Here is a 26,171-nt window from a genome sequence, read left to right as displayed (position 1 = left end):
ACGAGCCATGCGGCTATCTGGGAGAGAAGCCTTCTGCGCATAGTGGGTATGTGCCTGGTGGGTTTGAGGAGCAGTAAGGTGGCCATGTGATGAGAGCAGATGGAGCAAGGGGACCCTTGAGAGCTGTGGTTGGAGAAGCAGCAAGGGCACAGCATGTCCCACCTTGGGGCCGTGGGGACTACTTTCTCAGTGGTACTCTGAAGTGGGTACCATTTCTGGTTTTGAGTAGACATGCTTCAAATTAGGGTTTGACAGGATTCCTCTGGCTTCTGTGGAGGAGTCAAGGGCAGAAGCATGAGACCAGGGGAAAGGATGAGCTGCAGCAGCCTGAGGAGTAAGGAGTGGTTGCACCCTGCGTATAGCTGACAGGAGTTGTTATGTACTGGATGTGTGCGTGTGGACAACAGCGGGGAGTGGAACATGAGTCCAGGCATGAGTCTCCTGAGGAGTGGAGCTGCTGTCTGGTGAGCTGGGAAAGCCTGGAAGGGGGATAGGTTTTGAATGTGTTGATTTTGATTGCTGTAGTAGGTTGTCAAGGACGTTGTAGAATGGTCAGTGTGGGAGTGCAGGGGAGAGGTCAGTGCAGGGGACATGTGGAAGTCATTGCATGTTGAAGCTATTTAGAGTCTTGTGGCTGAGGTCACCAAGCAGGCTTAGTGTAGGTGGAGAGGGAAAGGCCTGAGGTGTGAGCACGAAGTCCTGAGTCCTGGGGAGGGGAGATAAAGAAGAAGCGAGGGAGAATGAAAAGGAGCTGACAGTGTGGTGGTAGAAGCTGGGAGAGAGGGATGGTGTGGTCAGCCTTAGGAAGGAGCATAGCGTGTGTCTTCATAGGAATGAGGTAGAGGTGTTTGAGGGACAGAGGCAGGTAGTTGGGCAGAGTGAAGGTGGGAGTGGGTGCAGTGCTTCTCCTGGCTCTCTCTTCTCGGCTGGATGGGCAGCAAGTTAAGAGTAAGAGGGATGGTGGGGGTTTGAGGAACTTTGTGAATAGAGAGAGGCTGCTTAGCAACACCAAAGGCCCACTGGAGGATTGTCAAGAATTGAAAAGTGGGACCAGGCACATGACCCTGCATGTTTCTCCAGCTGGGTACAGCTGCTGGGACAGATATGGAGGTGGTGAAGAGTTGGATTTAGCCCAATCTATGGTTTACCAAGAGAGTTCTATAGAGGGATGGAAGAGTGTGGTGACAAGCAAGTATACCAAGGAGCCACTATATTGATGACTCATTAACTCTGAGTTGGATAAAGAGGTGAGGTCATAAAAAGGATGAGGTAGCAAAAAGTTAATAGAATCAGTGTGTATGGTCTTGATGGGTTGAAGAATTGATTGGAATTGGGGTTGGGATACCAGAGGGAGAGAGCTGGGATGATAGGAGATGATGGTTGGAGGGGATTGCTTGGCTTTGAGGTCAGGGAGTGTTGGTGTTGGACCAACAGACCACAGGATGTGTGACTGTGGGGACAGGGGGCTAGGGTAGGGTGAGGATGTGGTCATAGCAGACAGGAGGTCATGAGCAGTGGCAGGATCACTTACCTTGATTTTTAGCATGGGAAAGATAGTGATGAAGAGCAGGGCCTGGAGGGAAAAGGAGTCATGGTATGAACGTGGCAGTGATAGGGTTTGAGAGAAAACTAGCAGACCGTGTAGAGGTGTGTTCAGAGCAGTGGGGTGCAGGGAACACTTGAGTGTGGACGATACAGAGTATGATGCTGAGGACGACTGTAAGTTTCAGAAGGAAGGGTTTTGGGAGTTCGAGGATGTCCTTAGAGGTTGCGTAGAGAATTGGGATGTTAAGGGAAACCCCGAGAGTTGTAGGTTTCTTGAGTTGACCAGGATAAAGAGGGATAAAGGGATTATTCTGTGAAAGATTTCTGTGGTGTATTAGGAAGGATATGTTGTCAGGATTACATAGTTCTAGAGCTGTGTCTTCATATTATGAATGTTGGGGATGAGGCACTCAAGAGGGGTAGTGATAATACTGGTAGGTTTTTTTTTTTTTTACATTTTGTAAATCAGTATTTTTAATAAGATATGGTAGATTTTTAAAAAACTTTTTTAAATTTTATTTTAAAATTTTCTCTCTGTCCTCTGTTTTGGGGAATGACACTATTAAATGCAAGGGGTCATATTTTTTGTCTAAAGCAGACCGTGTTGCTAAAGGAAGCCTAGTATGATAGAGCAGTGGGCTGGGAGCCAGGGGATCTGTGATCTAGTCACCGCTTATCTGGGACCTTGGAGAGATTACTTCCTGTGGGACTCTATTCCCTTGCTCAAAAAAGGTGAGTTGAGGGGTAGGGGAATTCTACTATAAAATCTTTTGTTTGTTTGTTTATTAGAGAGGGAGGGGATGGAGAGAGAATCTTAAAAGCAGGCTCTATGCCCAGCACAGAGCCCAATGCGGGGCTCCATCTTACAACCCCGAGATCATGACCTTAGCTGAAATCAAGAGTCAGACACTTAACTGACTGAGCCAGACAGGTGCCCCTACTATAAAATCTTTTGGTTTTAGTATTGAGCCCTTCTATTCATTTATTAAATTTAATAAAAATGCTTCCTGCAATTATAACCTCTAATTTCTTTTTTTTAAGGTTTATTCACTGTTTAAACACCAAATAAATTTTATATGTAACACAAATTAGTATTTTTTTTTAAAGAGTTTATGCAGAAAAAACATATATTTCCCAGCATAGGAGGTAGTGTCGATAAGGATAAGGACTTAAAGAAGATCATGGTGTGAATGTATTAGCATGTGTTTTATAAATTGTGAAATAATCTTCTTCCTCTATTTCTCCTTCCCTATACAGAAATGAATTTGAAGTGAGAGAGAAAAGAAGAAACAGGATTTGTTCCATTACAGATCGATCAGCTGCTTGGGTGTAGTTGTTTTGCTTGGTAGGCTCAGAGCTGGCTGTATTCTTAGCTTTGTGTGTGTGTACTTGGTAAATTGGAAATGTTACCAAGTGCCTCAGACTCAGAATGAGTTGGTAATTTTCCATTTCTTCTTAAAATAACTGGAAAATCTGTGATTAACACAGAATCTTTTGATATCAGAGTGTAGCCAGGCTAAAGGCTGTAACAGAGTAATTTTCCAAGCAAGTTTTTTTTGATTTAGTTCTTCCTTTTTTGGCACTTTGTGAGGAATAATTCTCTATGACACTCAACTTGAGATGGTTAGATTTGAGAAGAGAATATAGGTTGAGAATGAATATAGGCACACTAAGGAGCTTTCTGAGGCCAGTCCCTCCTAGTTCTTGGGTCAGCCTGGGCTTGCTTGACCTGTTACCTGGGGGCAAGCTTGGAGTTCTTGTCTTTTACCCCCAAGAACAGTGCAGCTCCATGTGAGATTGCTGACTGCCTGGTTAGTTACTGACTCCCCCTGGGGAAAGGCCTGGGCAGTACACACCTTCTCCTTCTCACTGTCATCCCAAGCCAGCCTCAGAATTGCCCCGTCATAGAACACTTGCGTGCATTTCACGGCGACTGGAATGTAAGCAGCATTGGGACTAGCAGTGCCAATCTCATTCATAATTTTATTTCAACTTGGTATTATAGTGCAGTATTTAATAAGACACTGTCTTCCAGTAGTTCAGATAGTAATGTATGTCAGGATCCGGCCAATACTTTGTTTATTAGCTTAATAAATTTCTCTGTGTGCCTACATGAATTAATGAACATGGGGGCAGTGAACTTGTAGAACTTGTCCTGTTGAGCATCGGAGAAACGATGGTAAATAGTGATTATACATATCGGATATGTAACTCTTTGAAATGATGTTGAAAACATCCTCCTATAACAGTTTGTACTTCATTCTCCATTTGGGGCGCAGAGTGATTATTCATTTATCCTGTTATTTTTGTTCACCTCTGACTATACCTTTAGGCTAAATGCTGCAGAAATGAGAAAGGAAATATGAATTTCTTCCCTTTTAATTCAGACATCAAAGTAGCTCTTTAGTTCATACCAGATCAGTAATAATATTGGTCTGCCTTAAACCAGGCATAACCCTGCTTATCTTAGATTGAAACAATATTCCTATTCAGAGGTGAATAAATTTTAACCTTTACTTGTTTAATTTTTATTTATTTTATTTTATTTATTTATTTATTTATTTTTTTAAAAGATTTTATTTATTTATTCGACAGGATAGAGACAGCCAGCGAGAGAGGGAACACAAGCAGGGGGAGTGGGAGAGGAAGAAGCAGGCTCATAGTGGAGGAGCCTGATGTGGGGCTCGATCCCATAACACCGGGATCACGCCCTGAGCCGAAGGCAGACGCTTAACCGCTGTGCCACCCAGGCGCCCCTACTTGTTTAATTTTTAATGTTTGTCTTCCCATTTCATGGTGTGAAGTTCTTACTGACCCTTTCCTTTTCTGTCTAAGCGACTGCTGACATTTCTATTTTAGAATTAATTTCTTTGTTCTTTGACTTTGGAAATTTATTGGTAAAATTCAAAAACTGTGTGGCATTGAAATACTTAAAAAGGAAGGTTTGTTATATCATCCTCTCCATTTTGAATGTGCACTATGCCCATTAGAGAAAAATCAGAAAATACAGAAGAGTTAAAAGAAAGAGTTCCTGTAGCTTGCCTTATACAGAGAGAACTGTGAATATTTACGTGCAATTTCTTCTAGTATTTTAAAAAGCTGGATATGTTTAAAATAAAACCACTACCACCAAAACAACTAAACCATCCCCCGCCCCACCCGCCAACCTGTATGACCTATAAGTGTGATGATACTGCATATACAGTAGGGTAAAACCCAGGAGTGGAATTAATGACTTAAAGTTACAGATGCCATCTACAAAATTACTATTTGAGAAGGTACATGATACTGATATTTGAATTAGCAAAAGCTGTTATTGGATGTCTAAATTGAGCAGCATTTGGTAGCTTAGTTTGGATTCTTTTTAATTACTTTTTTCTCTCAAGTTACTAGACCCTTTAAGATATTTTAATCAGTAGGTGAAAGAAAATCTGGTATGTTTAAGGCTTTTTGCAGTTGGGCTTGCTTTCTTTCTAGTAATAACCATATTGGTGTTTTACTGATACACTTGTGGTTTTCCGGGTTTTTGATTGCGACCTATAGTAAGAAAATACATTTTATCATCTGAATCCAAATCCGTATTTTATACTCGTAAGCACACATGAAACAATATTTACCCTTATGCATTTTATATTTATTATGTTCTGAACTTTTCTGTTCTATTCCATTTTTTAAAAGTATGATTCATGATCCTCTAAGTTGATATCCTGTCCTCCTAAAAGGTCTAATTTGGAGTTTGCAAACATTGTATTATACTGTGTAGCAGATAGGAATTCAGTGAAGCACATGATTTTTTTTTTTTTTCTTTCTTTCTGACTGCCTTGACTTTTTCTATGTGTGGGTAGGAATCCTGGCAATGTCTGAGACATAAGGATGTTAAGGATCTTGCCCAAGGGCCCATAGCTATTAGTGGTCAAACTAGGACATGAACCAGCTCTGGGTGACTCCCAGGACCAGGGTCTTAGCACCATGCTTTATGGTACAGCAGTGTGGAGCCTTTACACCGTTCAGCACAGAAGCCATTCCAGCTTATGTCGTGTAACCAAAGGAGGACCACATGACATCTGTAGGAAAGACTCGGGCAAACTGGTGAAGTACAGGTGTCCTGAAAAGCTGTTTATCTTGAATGGACTGTGAAACTCACCCAGGAACTGTGGCACAACAAGCAGAAGTAAATCAAGGCATAGCACACCTTTTCATTCTGAAGTTTGCTCCTTGAAAAACTGGGCAAACCTGATCATGAGTGGTGGAAGGTTAAAATCAGAAAGCAATATTTTGGTCAGTGGAGGAAGATCTTCATGGTGGCCTGAAGGAAGGATTCGCTAAAAATACAAGTCTGATCCCTTCCCTTGGTCCTTTACAACGGCAGTGGCTGCCCTTTGCCCTCTGCCTTTAACTGTCCAGCAGGCGCTGAGCGAAGCGTATCTGGGGGAGGTGGTGTGTGTACAGTGCCCAGTCTCATTTCTGAAGTGTCGTTATGTCCAGAGATGGAGTGCTCTCCCCGGCCATAGCCTTCATTCTGGTTTTCTTGTTGAATAGTCCTCACCAAAAATAATTCTTCTGGGGTAAGAGTAAGGCCAGTGAGCACTTTGTAGAGGAGGCTGGCGAGAACTTACAACAGAACCCTGAGTGCTTTAACATCTCAGAAGGATGATGTGGATGACCAGCTGGGAATGGCATGGGGAAAGGGACATTTTACCAAGAGGGTTTTCAAAAGGGCTTGCGGTTACTGAAAACTTTTTCAGAGTGAAATGTACCCTTCCATTGGATACAGTAACCATGGAAAGGTTAGATTTTAATGAACTCTCTTGGACATTATAATTATGGAAGAAAATACCCTTCACCGAGTAAAGCCATTGAAATAACGCTAATCACTATTAACATTTTTCTCTTCTTAAAGGGAAGTTCATTATATCATGCAAACAAGTAAGATTTCCTGTTTCAAGATAGTCACATTGATTAACTGAAATTGAAAGATACAAAGTAGAAATATGTTGTTGATCTTGGATTTCTTGGAATACTGAGAAAAATATTGCCTTAAAAATCAAACTTCATCAAACCTGGCAGATAGCAGTAGGAAAAAAAATTGAATAAATATGGTTGTTTCCCCTTCTTTTCTCTGACACAGAGAAATCTATCAGAGGCTCCACTTAAACTTCCATAAAAAATTTGGAAGAAAATGCTCTCCATGGGGTTGCTGTTAATTGAACCCAGTGAAGCTCCGCATGCATGGGGTACCTCTGAATCTCAGCCCCTCTGGTCCTTGACATCTCGTGACCCCCTGCCTAGGATGCCTAGGGCTCTACAGGCATTGGTTGGCTTGGCCACTCGTCCTCTCACCGAGTCATGAGAAGGAGCTAGGACTAGTGCTGAGCCCATATAGCTTTTAGCATATTTTATTGAACACTGTTTACTAGTTTAACAAACCAGGAAATGTGAGTGACCCTTTTAAGGCCCTGGTAAAATCTGGTGTTATTTTTCTTTTATATAGTCATGCTGACTTAAAATAGCGGACTCTAGGTGCTTTGCTGTAACATTATAGCCCAGTGTTTTTCCTCTCATATTTACCCCATGTCTCGATGTCTCAGGTTTTGTGGAAGAGTAACGATTGTTGTGTGCACGGGGGTGTGCATAATTGCACTCACAGGTGTTTGAGTTACGAAGTTGACTTCGCCATTCACCAGATAGTTACGGAGAGAGAATTCAGGCACTCTCGTGCTCTGTGTCTGTTGCTCTCAGTGCAACCTGGATCAGAGCCTGATGTGGCAGCAATGCTTGAGCACTCAAATGGAACAAGAAAAGAATTAGGACTGAGCTGCTCTTGTGCTCGGCTAATTGCCTTATTATTGACTCAGCTTTAGAAATGAAATGGATTGTTTAAACATTTTTGTTTTTGTGATTGTTTTAATTCAGGTTTCATTAAACTGGGCGGCAGGTCTTTGATGCCAGGATTCTGAGACACGTTTATTTGGATCTTCCAGTGTAGCTTTTCTGAATGCAAATCTTGTCCATCTGGCTGCCTATTATCCATCCCTCTGAAGCTCAGCGGACTTGATTAAATTCAGAACAGCTCTGCCTTGGTAGTTGCATCTCAAATTTTATCATTAGTTATGCATCACATTTCCTTGTGTCTGAGGTGACCCTCAGAAGGCACAGTGTTCCTTTTCTATTTCCCTCAGAATTGGGATGTTTGAAAGGCAGGTTGTAGTTACAGATTGAGGTAGGAAGTGAATTCTTTTTCTCCTTAAAATGTAAGTTCTATATTAGATCTGAAAGTGAGTAAAATACTAATAGGTGATTTTTTTTCGTTTGCGGATGTGATGAATTTCACTGCCAGGAATCCTAGAAGTGCTGTAGAGTGACATATAGGGACTGAAAGAATAATCTTCAGATTCTGTGGGATATAAATGGCTGTAAAAAGGGTTTGAGTTCTGCTTTCTCTGTCGTCTGTTATATATATATATATATATATATATATCTGAATCAAGCAGTGAGCCATACTCTCCCTCTCTGAAAATTCTCCCAGGGGAAGCCCCTTAGTTTTCACATTTTAGTGTAGCTGTCTGACCAGGTTTTCTGACATGTTGGCTCCACCATTTTTGTCCTGAACTGTGTATTCTGTTTTTCCATTTTTGAAGTGATACTCTTTTATAATCTTATTTACTTATATACTTGGCTTATCTAGTTTATTACTTTCAGATAATCTCTGGTTATGTAGGCACGGTTTCAGTTTTAAGTTTTCTCCGTTTGCTTTGGATGTGACTTGTAAATAAAATCTCTGGTTTTGACTGCCCTGCTTCCATCTGGTGTGTAATCAGTGTGCTCTTTCTCATCTCGTGGTGTCCAGGAGCTCTTGGTTTTTTTGTCCACAGGTCTCCATTGCATGTACTCCCTACCCGTTCTTTCTTGCTGGACAGACAGAACTCAGCCCAGGGAGTCTGTGCCCCTTAGTGCCTTTAGTTTCTTCTGACAGATGATGTACCTTGCTAGAAATAAGTAGTAATTGGATCATAAAATAAACCTATACTCATCTTTCTATTGGATCCTGTACATTTATTTTACTGTAGTCCAGATTCAGGCTTTATTTTTTAACTCCCTTCTAGGGAAATCATAAATGCAAAAGTAGAGTTGGATTCTCTCTAAAAATTTTCCACCTGTTATTTTTACTGCTTTATTTTTTCGTTCCTCTTACCCCCCCCCTCTTTTTTGGTGGCGGTAGATAGAAATGTGTGTGTGTGTTTGTGTGTGTTTGTGCTCTTTGTTTAAAAAACAATTGGAAGGTAAAACAGGTGTTTTGTGTTTTCCTATAGGGTAGTTTCTGTGTGCTTGCCCTTGACTTCTGTAGAGGAAGTGGGCTTTTTGGGGATGTCAGTGTGCTGAAGGACCTCAGCCAGCAGATCTCAGAATTGTTGATCCTGGTGGCTGCGTACTTACAACTGGTTACTTTGGTGAAATTGCACTGTTTTCTCTCTTTTACAGTTGAAAAGAATCAACTTTCTCCTGCTGTCATAGTTCATTGAAATTTTCTTTCCTGAATTTATTTGTTCCAACTCGTAAGGAGTCTATAAAAGATTTTGAATTGTGGAGTTAATTATGGAGGAGAAATTTTAATTAGATTACTCATTCATTCCTTCCTCATTCAGCAGATCTGTGGAATGCTTACTCTGTGTTGGCGCTCGAGGCAGCAGTGATTGTGATTCCACAGTGAACAAGACAGAAGGTCCCTTCCCTCAGCTGCCTTCCCTCAGAGGTTCCGTTGTAGTGAGCAGGGACGGGTGAAGGCAGATGACAAGCAAAGTACTATAATCCTACGTATCCTCCCTGTCTCTTGTCTTAGCTGTCTAGAATGCAGGAGACACGTGGGGAGTGGGGCCAGAGCCCATGCTAAAGTCTGTGTGATGAAATTTTAAACCAGTGCTCCCCAATCCTGGCTGCATGTCTTATTCACAAGGGGGTTTCCACTCTCAGGAAATCAGTGCCCTAGGTATGAGGGGGTCGTCCTAGTGGACTCCTCATGCTCCTTCTTTGCATTCCGTCCTAAACAAACAAAACAGCTTTCTTTCTCAGCGCTTAGTCAATTAAAAGCAGAAAATGGAGAGGCAAGAGTGCTGACCCACACACAGGAAGGGAGGAGACAGAAAAGTCAAACGTGAGAAGCAGAAACTCCTTCAAACACCTCATGACCTCAACGCCGAGCCACACAGAAGAGAACAAACTCTCTTTAGCACACACAGGCAGGTCCATCATATTTTGTAAAGAAATTTTATTCTGTTAAAGTTTTGACTTAGAAAGGGGTAAAATTAGATGGAATTTGCTCAGATGGCATTCCTCAGTCTACTCTACAGGGATGCAGACACATTGTGAGGGAGAGCTGAGAGAAGGCTCCTAGGTCTAGAGCTCTTAGAGGGCCATGGAATCTTCTCCAAAGGTGTGAAGGAATGGTGTGGCTGGCGTCTTCTGAGGCATCATGACTCTGAGCAAGGCAGGTCCCCATTGTCTAGAGTTTGTAGGAAGGCCTATGGTAGAAGAGTGAATGTTTTGTTAGAGTGACTCCCAGTCTAATAGAGGGGCTGGGAGAATGGTGCTCTGCCCTTTCTGGCTCCTACCCCAGCTCAACCCATCATGCCGTTATGACTTGCCTGGAGGCTGAGGATGGGCAGGGAATGACACACCCATGACTTAATCAGACATGTACTGGGTGAGCATCTACTTGGGGCCCATGTTGTTTTGCAGTTTGTGGTGGGGGATATTTCACACCAGGTCTAATAAGTGTAGTTAATTGATCTCTCAGTTACTGGCTGATTAAAAGAAAGAAAGAAGAAAAAAGAGGGATTACTGGCTGAGGTAAATACATTGGTACAGCATAAAACAACATGTGACAGTCTGGAATGAAGGCACAAAAGCTCTAAAGACTTCTGCCCCCCTAGCTTTTGGTCCACTGTTGCATGCTAGTGGAACAATAGGGGGCATTAATATAGAATCTCTGAATGTCGAAGGTAGCTTCATGGGTCGGAGGTAGCATTGTGTTATGGAAAAGAATGACCTTTGTCTTTGGTCAGATCTCCCTGCTCACCCAGGCTTAGAATCTGCCAACTACTTATAGCTGTGTGAGCTTGGGGGATTTTCTTTAACTTCTCTAAACCTCATTAAAAAAATAAAATTAGGGTGAGGATTATTTTCGCAACTTCAGGGTTATGGTGAGGAATTGGGTTTCCTGTAGGTGAAATGCCCTGGTACATTGCCTGGAACATAGCATACACTAAGTATTAAGCTGTTATTATAAATATGACTTGAGCAAATGGAAGAGAAAAAGGAGAATACCTGCAGCAAAAGCTCAGAGGAAATAATCAGCATCAAGTGTTTGTGGAACATATTTATTTTTTGTGCTCTGTTACATAAAGTTTTCTGAAGTTTCACGAATATGACATCGAAGTAATATGACACGGTACAGTATTGTAAGACTCCTTACTCAGTTACTTCCTCATTTTAGCAGGTGAGGTTCAGTGGTTTTATTCATTATTTAATCATTTATTGAGCATACATAAGAGAATGCTCTGTGCTGAGCACTGTATGGTGTATTAAGGTGAACAGGATATGGTATTTGTTATCAGAGGAGCTTGTGTGTGGCTGTTGGGCTCAGATATCCAGGTTATCATAAACTGCAGAAGGAGTATGAGGGGTAGGGAACAAGATAGGGCTGACTATGGACTGAGCCAGACTGAAACACTGTCTCAGAACAGGGACACCTCCCACGCCCCTCTCGTGGCCTGGCTGATGGCCTCCTAGTTATGGAAACAAAGGGAAAAGATCTGAAGGATGACACTTCTTATATCCTGTGCTTGAGGTTTGGTTGATGGTTGACAGTCAAGATGCACTTTCTTTAGGACTCTCCCCCAGCATCTTAGAGATCCTTTGGGGGTGCCTTGGAGCAGTTGATGAGAATTTGATCCAAAGATCTCTTGCTGCCCTTTTTCTCGTGTTGTGTATTCTTTGTGGCAAGTATGGGCTTTCAGTGGTTTTGTGTTTGAAAGTAGAAAAAATGTCTGATTTGTTACTGGGATATCTCAACGTTAGTCACTTTATGTGCCCCTGACGTTATTCAATGTAGCCTACTCCTAAAATGCACAAATAAATTTTGTTTGGACTGAATTTCCTCATGCTTTTATGTGTTTATCCCCGGCACACTCCACTCCCCTATACACTCTCACAGTGTAGGTTGCTTCCTAGAGTCCCTCCAGACTTAAGGCGTTTGTTTGAATGGTGGCCAGACTGAGGAATGGAGAACTGGAGTTTGATTCTAACTCTAAAAAGCAAGTCTTTACAGCTTAGCCAAAAGCCTGCAAAAGTAGATTGGATAGGAATTTTTATGATGGTTTGTTTGTATTACCGTAAAGTAAAACTGCTATTTTTACTAAAATAACAATCTTGCACTTTCATATCCAAAGAAACGGTGTTTTTCCAAGTGGTCATGTGAAGTGGAGCTTTTCTCTGCCTCTTTTGGAATGGTATTCATGCTGCTCTACCAGCTGCGGAAGGATCTTGGTCTCGTGACTGGATAGTTTTCGTCTCTGCTCGTCTCCCTTATTTTGACTCCTTAAGATCTCCATTTAGCTTCTCTTCATCCCTGCCCTTGCTCCTTTCCGTTTGTTTTGCCATTTCAATCTGAGAGGGTCCTCAAGAAGGGGCTTTGTAAAAATCTCCAAAAATCATGAGATGTTGAAACTGGGAACCAAGGTGAGCCTCATTCTGAACCTAACAGGAAGCAGATTAACTTTCAGAAATAAAGAGGGTAAGGTCCCTTTTGGCCGTAAGTTTTATATTGCATGCTGCGTTTGGCATGCTCATATCAGCTGTGCTCTATCGCAGCTTCTCAGGGTGTGTAGGTGGGGGTTCTTTTCGGAATAGAGGGGTGATGGATTGAAAAGTCGTCCCCCCCTCCCCCCCCAGGTCAGAAGCACCAGCCATTCCCCCTACATCAGCAGCTTGCAAGTCAGGAGCCACCTGTGTCCCAGATGGCACTGTGTGCTTTTGTCAGGAGGGGCCTTTTTTACCACCAGGTGTTGTTCACTGCTTTGCCCTGGGGAAGGCAAAAGAAGAGAAGTGGTATTTTTGGCACTCCTTAGGATTATTTTCTGTACCAGCAATATTATGCCTTGATTAGGGATATTTGGGGAACTGAATACAAAAAGCCAACTCTGTTGGTAAGGTGTGGGGATTCCTGTCCCTTGAATGCAGTTTGCTTCTCAGCAGCTGGAGGTTCCTGATTTTCCTGTCTTCTGAGTGACTTCTTTCGCTAGAGGAGTTCAAGCTAGGGTTTTGCATTGTGGAATCTTATAGAAGGAAGAACCAATGATTTTTTGGTGATAGGATTCTAAGGAGACATGAGCTAGTGGAGGGTAATGAATAATGAAACACTGGCATCGCCAAGTTTAGAAAGGAAGCTGAATCAATGCAACTAAGAGATTACAATTTAAAACAAATGACATCACTTACAAGATCTTGGAAGTATGTCAAACAGAACTTTTAAAAAGATTTATTAAAATAGTTAAAAAACAGATTAAATTTGGCAGTACATCCTTGGAAAGAAAAGCAAAAGCAAAAAAAAAAAAACAAAAACCCTCCTTCAGGCCTTTATGCACATAAGCAAATGACAAACATTTTCACAGCTTGAAATTTCTACCACCGGGGCACCTGGGTGGCTCAGTTGTTAAGTATCTGCCTTTGGCTCAGGGCGTCATCCCAGGGTCCTGGGATCGAGCCCCCCATCAGGCTCTCTGCTCTGCTGGGAGCCTGCTTCTTCCTCTGCCACTCCCCCTGCTTGTGTTCCCTCTCTCGCTGGCTGTCTCTCTCTCTGTCAAATAAATAAATAAAATCTTAAAATTTTTTTTTCTACCATCGTTTTCTGTAAAATAAGCAGTTGTAAGCCTGATTAGGGAAGTAAATTCATGCTATTGACCTCTTCCGCAGTCACTGATAAAGAAACTAGATCATGGAAGGTCAGGAGTTACACACTGGCCATCACTGAAGGCTTCAGAGTAGATAGTAGGCAAAGAAGGTTCAGGAAACTACTGCCTAGGCTGGGAGTACCTCCATTATGCTGGATGGTAACAGGTTATCTTGTTTAGACCGGAGGAAATGGTATTGGGAAGTGGGGAAAATGAGCAATTAAAGGCATTTAGCAAGGCTGTTAGTATTTGGGGTTTAACTGGGTTAATAGTCTGTTGTTTTCCTACAGGTAGGATAAACTCAGCAGCATATCCACCCCTGTGGGTCTTCCTTGCTCCCTCCCTCCTCTGTGCCTAATCTCTGTGCAGGGCCCCATTACCAAATGCACTGGGTCCCTCTGTAATATCTTCAAGTCCATCCACTTCCTTCCCACCTGAATTATGGCTGCAGCCTCCTTCCTAATATCCTGTCCTCTGGTCTTGTCTTCCTTTGTTTCATTTTTTCCCGGCTGTGCAGCTATGGTGATTTTTCTTAAGTATGTATTTGATCATGTCACATCATTCCTTCAGTAGCTTCCTGGTGCCCTTGCAGTAAAATCCTAACTCTTCCAAGAACTCTTTCTCACCACTTCCTCCTTATACTCTCAGCATATTTTAAGTGTGTCTTAAAGGCTAGGTATGTGCTTTAAAAACAAAACAAAACAAAATGAAACTTTGTGTCTTTGATACACTAGTTCTTATGCATTGAGTACCCTTACTCTTATCCCATTTAGGCCAACTAACCTCTTTTTGGAAGCCTCAGTTCTCCCATAGCACTTGCCCCTAGCAAAACACTACTGCTGGCTGATTTGTCTGCTTCACTCCATCCCTAGGCTTTACACTCCAGTGGGCCAGAGGGTCATTCACCAGTGTACTTCCTGCACACAGTGCCTATATCAAATTGATTCTGAATGAACAACTGGGTGATTGTTGAATTAAGTAATGATAGGGAGTTAAATATCTCTTTCCTGGCTTTGCAGGCGTCATTTTGGACACTTTCTTGTTGTCTACAATAGCAGATTTAGTCAGTATTGACATATGTAAAAGACTAGTTATTTACCTGGTATTAAAATATCAGTGATCCAAGTGGTGTTTTTCCTTTTTCAGTGATAGTGCTAATTCATGCCTCTCAGGAGAGGCTGGTTGCTAGGAGATTCTTTCTCTTCGAATTAATCTACATTTGAGTTAATGGTTGGTCCTTGCAAATTTTTCTTTTTCTTTTCTTTCCTTCAGTTGTTGAGAAGAGCTACTTCACTTGATGATTATTTTATGTTATTTACATTATTCAGTTAATTATTATAGAACACTTGGACTTTGTACACATGGTCCTTTGTACACATGGTACTGATTCTGTGTGGCTCCCATGTGGGTCCACGAATCCCACTGGCTTTAACCTGCATTGCCTCTGATCACAGGACCCAAAGAAGCTGTCAGAGTTACCATCATCCATATTTTATTGAGACTCGGAGAAATAGTATGGCTCAGTGGCTAAGCAGAAACCAGAATTTAGTCTTTTAGCATTCAGTTGCCCATTTTTTAAATATCTTGTTGTCTCCTGGATAAACACTGCAATATATGCTTAATAATTTGATGTCAGGACAACCTAAGCATTTCAGTTAATTTATCTGATGCATGATTTTTCTGTTCTCCTTTTTTTGAATTTAAACTTGTCCCTTCATCTTCAAATTTTTTCCAATGGATGTCTTTCTAAACACAGTTACCAGCAGCCAGATTTGTATTTTTGAATACCATAAGTGGCTTGTCCCTCTTTGTTCACAGGAAAAATGCAGCTTTTTGTTCTGGCATTCATGGTCCTCAGCAGTTTGGCCTGAATCCACCGTTCTTGCTTTTCTTTCTTTTGGCTTTTCTTTCTGAACTCTCTAGGCTTGCCATGTATGTCTCCTGGCTATCCGCTAATAAGTTTTTTTCTGTCCACCCTGTGCCTTGACCCATCCTCTTCCTTCTGGCTGAAATGCAGCCCCCTCCCCACGAGCAGCCTTCTCCAAGTAAAAATATGTCAGGTCCACTGAAATCTCATCCGTTCTAGGAAGTCATCTTCATTCTACCAGTAATGCTTGGAGCACTGTCCATCAGTGTTACTCATGTGATCCTTTCTGCATTCTGAATTGCTTAAGGATTTGTGGAAATAAGTATGTGTGTATATGTGTCAGAGGATAGAAGCTCCTTGATAGAGGGGTCCATTCTGGAATACCTTTGTATTAATATATGTGCCTGGTTCAGTACCTTGGTGGCATATAGAAGATATCTGAATTCATTCACTGACCTTTATACAGTCAGTACGCATTTGGGGGATCATGCATTCAAACCACCAGTTATGGAGATAGAAGAAAATTGCTAGAAAGTTATGGAGATAGAAGAAAATTGCTAGAACACGGGCATGTAACAAGATTAGTTGGAGTGGAGAAGGATGAGTGAGCAAGCCTAGATGAGTCAGGGGGTCTTCCGGGGACCACACGCCTTGGTCGGATTTGAGGTGGAAGCAGAAATGGACAGATGGGCTGACCTAGAGAGGGTTGTTCCTGGTGGAAGAGATGCTGTGTTCAAGCCCATGAAAAACAAAGGATATTAGGGGTGTGTGTGTGTGTGTGTGTGTGTGTGTGTGTGTGTGTGTAGGGGGGAAACAAAGTATAAGGGTATAAAGCAAAGAGAAGTGGGAAACCAGGCCAGCCAGTTGTATGGGGCTGGCCAGTTGTACAGAGGAGTGAGAGCTTATTCCTGTTTTTTAAGGGGATGATTATATGCAAATAACAACAGTCCCGTGGGTATTACAAGATATTCTTGGATGTATTAGCTTGTACCTACACTTCCACTGAATCTAATATGGAAGTGAGCATGTAGTAGCACTGTTCTTACTGCTCTGCCTACCCCCCACTCCCTCTACAATGGCTTTCATAACCTTTTCTATGTTCTTCCTTGCCTGACCTCTAGTGGTAATCAGCAATGTGCTCAAAGGAGTGGAATGTTAGGATGAAGCACGTATCCTGGAAAAGCCACTGCCTCAATTCTAGCTTCAAAGTGGAAGAGATGAGTTTGTATTATGAACTGTGACCAGACAGAGTGATCATCTTTAAACTTTCAAACGCTTGGATTGATAATTCTGTGAGCAGGAACCTTGTGTCTGATGTTTAGTGCTATATCCCCAGCTCAGCGTGTAGCAAGGGGTCTGACACAGGGTAGGTGTGATGCCAAATAAGGATGTATATGCATGTGAGTAATATACTGCATGTGTTTATGAGAGTGTGTGTGTGTGTGTGTGTGTGTGCGCGCGCGCGCGTGCGCGCAGAATCTCTATTCACATACAGATATATTTATTTTGGCTTTTTAAAATAAAATGTTAAATTTTCTGTATGAGAGCTTACAATCTTTTGTTAAATTTAATGATAGTTTTTTGTAACAATAAATTGAGTCTTTTTAATATTATCATTATTACATTTGTTGATTGTTTACTGCTCTAGGCCACAGTGTTTCTCAGTGAATGCCCTGTTGGCATTGTGCAGCACAGTTCCTCATTGTGTGGGACTGTGGTAACAGACGAGTAGCAGCTGCTTACCGCTGTGACGGCCCAAACTGTCCCCATACATTTCTAACCCCTAGGGTAAGGGAGATGGCGTGCTCCTTTAGTGGAACACTATTACTAAGGTAAATGAATGAACACAATTTCTGTATCTTAATTTGTAGTTAATGCCAGTAGATTTTAAAGCCCCGTGTATTTTCTAAGTAGAGGATTGTATGCGGGTAACAACAGTTATGTTTCTTTCCAATCCAGTAAATTCTCCTTGTGTTGCTTTTTTTCTTGTCCCATCCCATATAATGTTGAGTTGAAGGTAGCTGGGTCGCAGCCTCATTCCAGACCTAAGGAGAATGCACCTGATGTTTCACTATTAAGTATGAGGATTGCTGCAGGTTTTGGGCAGATAGCCTTTATTAAGATACCTTTTATCAGATTAAAGGGATTTGCTGAGAGTCTTTTTTTTTTTTTTTAAGATTTTATTTATTTATTTGACAGAGAGAGAGACAGTGAGAGAGGGAACACAAGCAGGGGGAGTGGGAGAGGGAGAAACAGACTTCCCGCTGAGCAGGGAGTCCGATGCAGGGCTCCATCCCAGGACGCTGGGATCATGACCTGAGCTGAAGGCAAACGCTTAATGACTGAGCCACCCAGGAGCCCCCTGAGAGTCTTTTTTATCCTGAATGGTTATGGAGTGTAGAACCACTATTAGTTGGACTTTTTCATCCTATACATTGTTAATTCTTTCTCTCTCTGTGCTTCATTCTAAGTGATTTCCTCAGGTCTGTTTTTCAGGGCACCAATCCTGTGTTCAGATGAGTCTAATTTGCCTTTTAACCCATCTGTTCAGTTTCAGATTTCGATGACTGTGTTTTAAATTTCTGGAATATACATGTGTTTACATGTATATGTATACATACATGTATATGTATATATGAACATACATATGGACATAGGGTTTTTCCAAAATGCTCTTTTTTCCCTTATGTTTTTATTTCTTCATGTGTTAGCATATATAATTTATTTTATGGTCTCTATCCAATTGTTCTCTTATCCTAAGTTCTCGAAAGCCTAATCTTGTTTGTTGTGTCTTCTGACTCTTGCTTATAATGGATTGTTTCCTCCTGTGTCTTGCCATTTTGGATGATGAGCCTATCTTTAGAGGATATAATTTGGTGGAGCTCTGGGAGGCAGGCTTCTTCAGAGCAGTTTACAATTAATTCTGTCAGGTACCCGGGGATATCACTGACATACGACCAATTTGGTATAAATGCATCTAGGGGTTTCCTGAACTACACGTGTAGAGTAGAACTCCAAAACCACATCAGAGATACAGACACACCGATGGTTACCAGTTACTGAGGGATTGGGAACATTTTCCTCTCTTGGCCGAGCCTCCTTTTTCATCTAGGTTCATGACTTTTTTTTTCTTTTCCAGTTTAGTTTTTGTTGAGATCATAGCCCATATATGTAAAAACATCAGTTCCAACTTCTGTCCACTCTGTGGGCTTATATCCTGCCCTGTAGGACATTAAAATAAGGTGACGTCCAAACCAAAACACTTTTAAATAAAAGGAGGTTAGATTAGTAATTATGCCAGGATGATAGGCGAGACCTAAGACCCAACTCACAGGAGTTGGGCTAGCCCATCCCTGATGGAAGACCCCAGTTCTCTCTCTGGTTAGGGCCTCAGGTCATTTCCATTACTTTCTTGACACACTCTCTTGTAGGCATTTAAAAGGACGTCGTATATTTTATCTCACATTCCTAAGTGCTTATAATGTGAGAGCTTTTAGTTTATCTGGTCCGCGGTATTGGTAGAATAATCTGTCTTTAGTCTTAACATTAGGATCTTTCTCTGTCTCTTTTGGTTCATCTTAAGATAGAATGACAGTGAAGAGAAACTAGAGAAAGGGGGGCAAGGGAGGGAAGGAGTGGGGGAAAGAGGAAAAGTGAGTGGAAGAGAGACTGAGAGACAGGGAAAGAGGTAGATAGAGAGGTGAATAGATAGGTTGATGGAGAGAAAGAGAGCATACAAATAAGTCAGACATGTGTGTGCAGAGTCATGTGCACACAGACACATACGTGCAGGCCCGGACTCAGACCAGGAGACCCGGCACCGCTGGGTGTGTGGACCCAGAGATACCCACTCACCAAACCACACCCGGGGACCACCCTGGGGATGCAGGCAGCTGACAGGAGAGACTGAAAACAGAAAATAATGAAATCGGAGTGTGTTAGAATAATCGTAAGAATAAACTCAAAATCAGTGGGAGTAGAAAAGATGGCTTTAGAATTAACTGAAATTTTGGTACTGGCAGTTTGCTGCTACAGCAACAGCAGTTATTATAAATGGGGATGTAGGCTTCTGGGGTGGGGCTTGCCTGGTGACAACTGATCAGAGCAAACCAGTGGGGGGCCAACCTCTTGATTTCGGTCTCATTGGCACTAATGAATAGAGATAATCACTTATTTTTAGGCAGTGGGACAGTAGTAATTTAAAAAAAAAATGAACCAATCTGATTTTAAACTGATTTTATGTGTTGATTTCATCATTGCCTTGAAGATCATAGCCAGATTTAGAATTGTGTCTTCCTAAAGCTGACATTAAAAGTTTGAGATCTTGATCATGTCAAATATTTATCTAAAGAGAGGAAACAGTGATCAGCTGAGGCTGGCAGTGTAGAGAAAAGAGCTAGAAGGCGGAAGTTTCTGTTTTGTGCACATTGTCCTTGGTGTCTCCTCTTCTGTCTGTAGAGACCCAGTACATTTTAGGCCTTGATGCATTTCCTGTTGTTCCTAGCTTTGCAGACCATCAGTGATAGATGATGACTCCTGCTTATCCTGGGCATTATTTTATTACATGAATCTTTTATAACACTTGTGCTGCTTTAAAAGCCAAGATGAGCAATTGGGGATCTCTGATACTGTGTCATCTGTGGAAAGAACAGAAGAAAATTAGGTTACCTGGCGTAGGAGAACACTGCTGAATTGAACTGGTTGGCAAGCATGCCGTTTGACTGTTTTCAGTTTTGAATAAAGGGATCCCTTCATAAACTGTACTCAGCTGAAATGGACTCAGAGCAGTGTGACTGAATATCTCTGTCGTCACCTCAAAGTGTGACAGTAGACTCTTAGAATGTCCGTTCTGTTAATATTTTGACTGTATGTCTTAATAAATGTCATCATGATAAAAAAGCAGTTAGTAGTTCAAAACTCCGGTTCCCAAGATTTGAAGTCAACTCCGGGGATTCCAGAACATTTCTTAAAACTGCCTTTTCTCTCTAAAGAATCAACTCCCTCAGAGGCTAGTTCATCTTGTCATTATGGATCATCTTGTCCTTTTTGTAAGAGGTAGGAGAATCTGTATCAGGAGTGTGAGACACTGAAGTTTTAAACATCAGTCTCCAACCAGGACTCCCTAGAGAACAGATACTGTATAATGATGGTTTAACATCATTTTTAGTGTCTTTAACATACATATTTGGAGAGTTTTGTGTCTTTAGCACTGAGCTAGATGCTATGGAGTAATTTTTTTTTTTTTTAAGATTTTATTTATTTATGTGGCAGAGAGACAGCCAGCGAGAGAGGAAACACAGCAGGGGAGTGGGAGAGGAAGAAGCAGGCTCATAGCGGAGGAGCCCGATGTGGGGCTCGATCCCGGAACGCCAGGATCACTCCCTGAGCCGAAGGCAGACGCTTTAACGACCGTGCTACCCAGGCGCCCCTGGAGTAATGTTTTTTAATACCCTAAAATTTTAATAGCCATTCTTTATGGGGTACCTGTTGTGTGACAAATATAATGCTTATTGCTTTTTGTGAATAACTTCTAATCTTCATGGCAATCCTCTAAATTGGGAGTGACTTGCCCACTTTGTAGATGAGGAAAATGAAACCCAGAAGAGTATGGCAATTTGCCCAAGGCCATAGAGTTAGCAGACATGTATTCAAATTTACATCTTTTACATTATAAAAGGTGTTGTTTCTACACTACCATTTGAGCCTCTCTTTGGGGAATGAATGATTCCTAGAACTCCAGGATAAGTTGACTTTCAGCTTTCTTAATGTGGGTAATAGAATTTATAGTATTCTTTTTTTTTTTTAAGATTTTATTTATTTATTTGTCAGAGGGGGAGAGAGAGAAAGAGAGAACACAAGCAGGGGGAGCAGCAGGCAGAAGGAGAAGCAGGCTCCCCACTGAGCAAGGAGCCCTATGGGGGAATTGATCCCAGGACCCTGGGACCATGACCTGAGCTGAAGGCAGATGCTTAACTGACTGAACCACCCAGGTATCCTGAATTTATAGGGTTCTTGATGGGTTTTTTTATTCTTGTTGTTTTTTCCACTGGTACTTCCCAACCTAAATATAGAAGGATGCTCTATCAGAGCAGGAACTTGGTCTGTTCTGTTCCCTTCTGTATCTTGTATCCTCAATATGTGGAACTCAGGTAGTGGAACTCAGCAGTACCTGAGTTCCACTTAGAAGATGCCCATTGATTGTTGAGTGAATGAATGAAAACCACAGCAGCTTGGACTGACCTTGACAAATACCCATGGTATCTAATAAAATGCTGATTTATCCTGTCCAAGTGTAATTATTAAGGCAAATATGTGATAGAAATAACATATGATTCATTTTTAAGTCATCTAAATACAAGTTTTGTCTCACTCTTAATTTACTACAGCCCTTTGAAAATCAAGAGTGCATTCTCATGTCCAGGAAGTAGTTCATGGAGGTAATAGGAAAGGTAAAGACACGGACATAGTTACCACCCCAGAGTGGTCTTTTGTTATCAACAGGGCTGAACGCCCGTCGTATAGACTCAGTGCATGTTTGTTCGCTTGATTGAATTGAATGACCTTGCCAGGGGAAAAACAGCAGTATAAATTTTGACTTTTAAAAAGAGTCTAATGCTTTAAGTTCTTTCATTTTAAGCACATTATTCTCTATCTCATAGGATTTGGTTAGATATTCTGTTCTTCATTATTTACTAGTCGGTCCTGTATTCTGATAGGTTCATATAACCCATCTTGTTTCACTGACTGAATTGTAAGTTCTTGTAGGATAAACTGCATCTCATCCTTCTCTGTGCCCCTTCCAGAGATTGCCCACGTGCTGCCTTCCTTGCCGCAGAGCTCTTGGCCCCTATGTGGTGTCACTAGCCAACTCATCTCTGTGGGTCTTTTCTTGGGGATGGAAATATTGCAGTGGGGTTTTATTCTTTCAGTAAGGATGGTGTTGTTTTCACTAAAATTATGCTTAAATGACAACCAGCCAAGTAAATATTTAGTTCTGTAAGTAATTACTTTTTCTGGGCAAATTGGCACATTAGGTACTTCAAGAGCTTGATGGGGCTGTGTGTGCTTTGGGAGGGCAGGTGGGTCTGAGGGCAAAGCTAGGGCTGCGTGAGTTTCCAGGAGGGGGCTAGGGGATGGTGAGGAGTATTTGACACGGTGGTGAATTAGAGGAGGACTATGTGAACAATTAGTGTTTAAATTATGATTTTAAAGTAGGTGGTATACTGTCAGAACTGACTTCAGCAGAATGGTTAGCATTCTTCAGCAGTGAGGTTTATTTCTTCTATAATCTCTGATTTTAAGCTTATTATTTCATGACTTTATTCCTTTTCATTCTTGTCGTTCAGAAGCATCACTGAGAAGCACCTGGGTCGCTCATTCGTAAAGCTTCCAACTCTTGATTTCAGCTCAGGTCGTGATCTTGTTGAGGAAAAATAAAAATCAGACCAGCGAGAGACCAAGTGACACTCGGAGAAGTAGGAGAACTCGAACTTATTGTACGCCAGCGGACCCAGATGAGCTGCTGCTCAAAATTCTGAGCCCCGGGCAGCGGGGTTATAGGGCCTTGATAGGGGACTTCAGGAAGTCAGGTTCCAGGGGCTACGCCGACTGCTACTGGTGGGTTTAAACTGGGCGAGTGGGGGCTGCTTTAGGCGGGAACAGTAGCGCAGGGAGCCTGTGGTGGGAAGCCTGTTTACAGAAGCAGAAACGGCTGATTATCTCTTGTTCCCAGGAGGGCTTCTGGTTGTCTCTAGCTTTATTGTTAGTAATTTTCCATCTTCTGGAGCCTCCTGGCCTGGGCCTGCTCTGGGCAGTTCTCCTCTTCAGTCTCAGTGTTGTGAGATGGAACCCCTTGTGGGGCTCCGTGCTCAACACGGAGTCTGCTTGAGATTTTTTTCTCTCCCTTGCCCTTTGCCCCTCCCTTGTTCAAGAGCTCTCTCCCTGTCTCTCAAAATAAATAGATAAATCTTTAAAAAGAAAAAGAAAAGAAAGAAACATCACTGAGCCGAACTGAAATCACTACACTCTTCCAAATGTGTTCCAACTCATTGTTCACATTTGGGGTATCATTTTTCCTGACTTCCTGCAGTGTGGGAATTTCTTTTTTTCTTTATGGCTGAAGTAGCAGTTTTGTCACACTTGACTTCAGAGTGTGAGTTTGAGTGATTTGGCAGGTTTATTTTGCTTGGCTTGTGAGGATGCTGCCTTTTCCCATTTTTTGCTTCCTGAAAAGTTGGCGTTCCCTTGCCAAAGCACATACTGTAATTGTAATATTTCTCTTCAAGATCTGGGGCTGCTCTTTTAAACTTACATGTAGGAAACATCTGGCAGTGACAGTGAATACCTTTGTATTCTGCCATTGTGCATATGTAAATCAGTGCTGGGTAAACTGGGTGCTGTGGTTGGCCCACCTTCACAGGAATAGTTAAGAGAAATCTCGCCTTCAGACTTGTGCTGTGCAAAGTTAGCCCATTGATCTACACCTGGCAAAGTTTTATTACTTTCCACGCTGTGGTTATGGAATATGGATCTGGGTTAGGATTGGAGAAAATGCAAATCAACATGTTGTTAAACGCTTTTTTCTGAGTAATGTCCTGGCAGCTCATGAAAAGTGTTGAGCTCTAATGTGTTAACAACATCTGGGCGTGCTTGCAGATTAAAATTAGTTGATTATCTCTGTTTTCCTCAGCAGTGCTACATGTACTCTTGAGTCCAGAAGCAGAGATATCTTCGATTTTTCTTTGTGTAGAAACTTCCTGGTTATCTCATTCAGGATCTAGATTCGAAAATGTAAATTCCAGGGAGAACTTAAGAAAGATCATGTGAACCCAGGTTTTGGGGCTTCTGGATTTTCCTCTGAGCCGGCTTTTGCCTCCTTCCTATTTCAGACTCTAGTCTTTCTAGGGCAGTCAGGGTCTAAGGCAAGGTCTGGGCCTACTAAGGGTAATGGGAAGAACTCTGGACTTCTGGTTCAAGTTCTGTTATCACATAACTAGACCCTTAACCTCTGTCAGCCTCAGTTGCCTTATCTGCGAGTATCATGTCCAACGCTCATCTTGAAGACTCTTCTGAAATCTTCATGTCTTGCTCGGTGTCACTGAACTGGGTAGAGATGATAACTGGCCTGTCACTCATGCAGGAAACCACCTCTGACATAATTATATTGTATAATAATATTATATAATATAATAATTATATAATGTTATATTCAGACCTAGAATTATGACTTGACCATAAAGGAAACATGATAATCTCTTCCTGTATCACACTTGTTGTAGGGACAGTGTGAAACATGATTCCTTCTCCTGGGGTTCTGCATGGAAAAACAAGCAGTTATCCTCTCCTGTGGCCCTGTTCTGTTTAGACCAGGAAGTGTGTAGTGTACAGACATGGTGGCTGCTGGCAGGACAAAGGCACCGGCTCTCAGGGCTCCCTTGTCCCTCACAGTACATGGTTTTTCTCCACGAGTTCTTATAGCACTTGGCCAGTGCTAGTGGGGAGACTCAGCTTGGTGGCCTTGTGCAAGTCTCCCCTGACTTGTGGGAAGGGAACGTGACAGCCAATAGCCGAGAGAGCCCAGGGCATCTCCTGGGAACACCAGCATGTGTTGGAGAAACAAAGTCCAGCCACCTAGAGGATAACGAAGGCTTAAATCATTTTTCACAAGTTGTTTTAAAACACTAGTGTTTGCAACTGCAAAAGTTAAAAAAACAGATGAAAATATGCTCAATGCAGGAAACTTAGAAAACGTGGAAAAGAAAAAAAAATGCCTCCCTTGCATTATTCAAAGGTAACTGAGTATTAGTGTATATTCTTTTAATATGTACACTATGCCTCTGCATATGCCCCCCAATGATATCATGCTGCTTTCTTCACCTAATGACATATGGTACTACTATTTCCATGTGAATAAAATACTCGGCATGCTTTTTTAAGATTATGAATATTCTTTTTATTGAAGTATAGTCGACATGCAATGTTATATTAGTTTCAGGCGTACAATGTAGTGATTCGACAATTCTATACATTACGCTATGCTCACCATGAATAGTGTAGTTCACGTGATTTTTTTGTGGTGGCATAGCATTCTACCATCTAGGCATACTATTATTTACTATAACAACTGCCCTATTATTGGTAGCCCTCTCTCAGAATCTGTGAATGTCTCCATTCTTAGCTGTTTCTAGGGTTTGTGACCATTATAGCATAGAACCCTTATCTCCAGGGATTGTCCTCCAGAACATTCTTAAATTTAAAAGCAACAGGGTCTTAATTCCCTAAGAAGTGGCAGTCTTCTGGTATTTTGGCTCCACTGTTGGCTTGAAACAGAAAAACTACACTTTTTGCTTGTGGTGTTTTACAAACCCCTAGTGATCATTTTAATAATAAAGTGAGTCTTCAAGAAAACTGGTCTGCATAGGGTGGCCTGCTTCTGTGTTTTTCAAATGTCTAGATTAAAATCTGTCACTAGACAGACTTCTGCCCACCCCATCCCTGCAAAGAAACCCCCCAAAAACTGGTGTGGTAGATGAGTTCGAAATAGATACTAAGGACACAAACCAAGAAATTGCGGTGCTGACACCGTCCAAGGCTAGGGGACTGAGTTTTTGTTGTTGCTCTACCACCAGCATGGAACACTGCAGGCACCTTGTTTTTCGGTCGATACTTCTATGGGGACTGTAAGTCAAGATTTTGGAAGTTAACAGCATCCATCGTGGTTGGGATTACATATATGCCCTCAGTTTTCATATGCTGGAGTTCTCAAAGAAATAATTGAGTAGGACATTTGTTATTTGACCTTTTTATTTTATTGA

General features: G+C 41.8%; 1 protein-coding gene across 3 annotated transcripts in view; it reads left to right on the top strand.

Moving 5' to 3' along the window:
• CCNY (cyclin Y) overlaps window positions 1-26,171 on the top strand; it is a 214,003-nt gene that overhangs the window by 116,255 nt on the left and 71,577 nt on the right. The window contains exon 1 of one of the 3 annotated variants that reach the window (XM_008683937.2): window positions 2,822-2,890. The exons of the other annotated variants lie outside the window; for them this stretch is intronic. The gene's annotated coding sequence lies outside the window, so the exon portion shown is untranslated. Of the gene's footprint in view, window positions 1-2,821; window positions 2,891-26,171 lie in introns of those variants that run through there. 3 annotated transcript variants of the gene reach the window in all.

Source organism: Ursus maritimus, unplaced genomic scaffold (genome assembly GCF_017311325.1).
Source record: "Ursus maritimus isolate PB19 unplaced genomic scaffold, ASM1731132v1 scaffold_31, whole genome shotgun sequence".
In the NCBI taxonomy this organism is placed as follows: domain Eukaryota; kingdom Metazoa; phylum Chordata; class Mammalia; order Carnivora; family Ursidae; genus Ursus; species Ursus maritimus.
The sequence above is the reverse complement of the archived record's forward strand: the minus strand, read 5'-3'. Positions and strand labels throughout refer to the sequence as shown.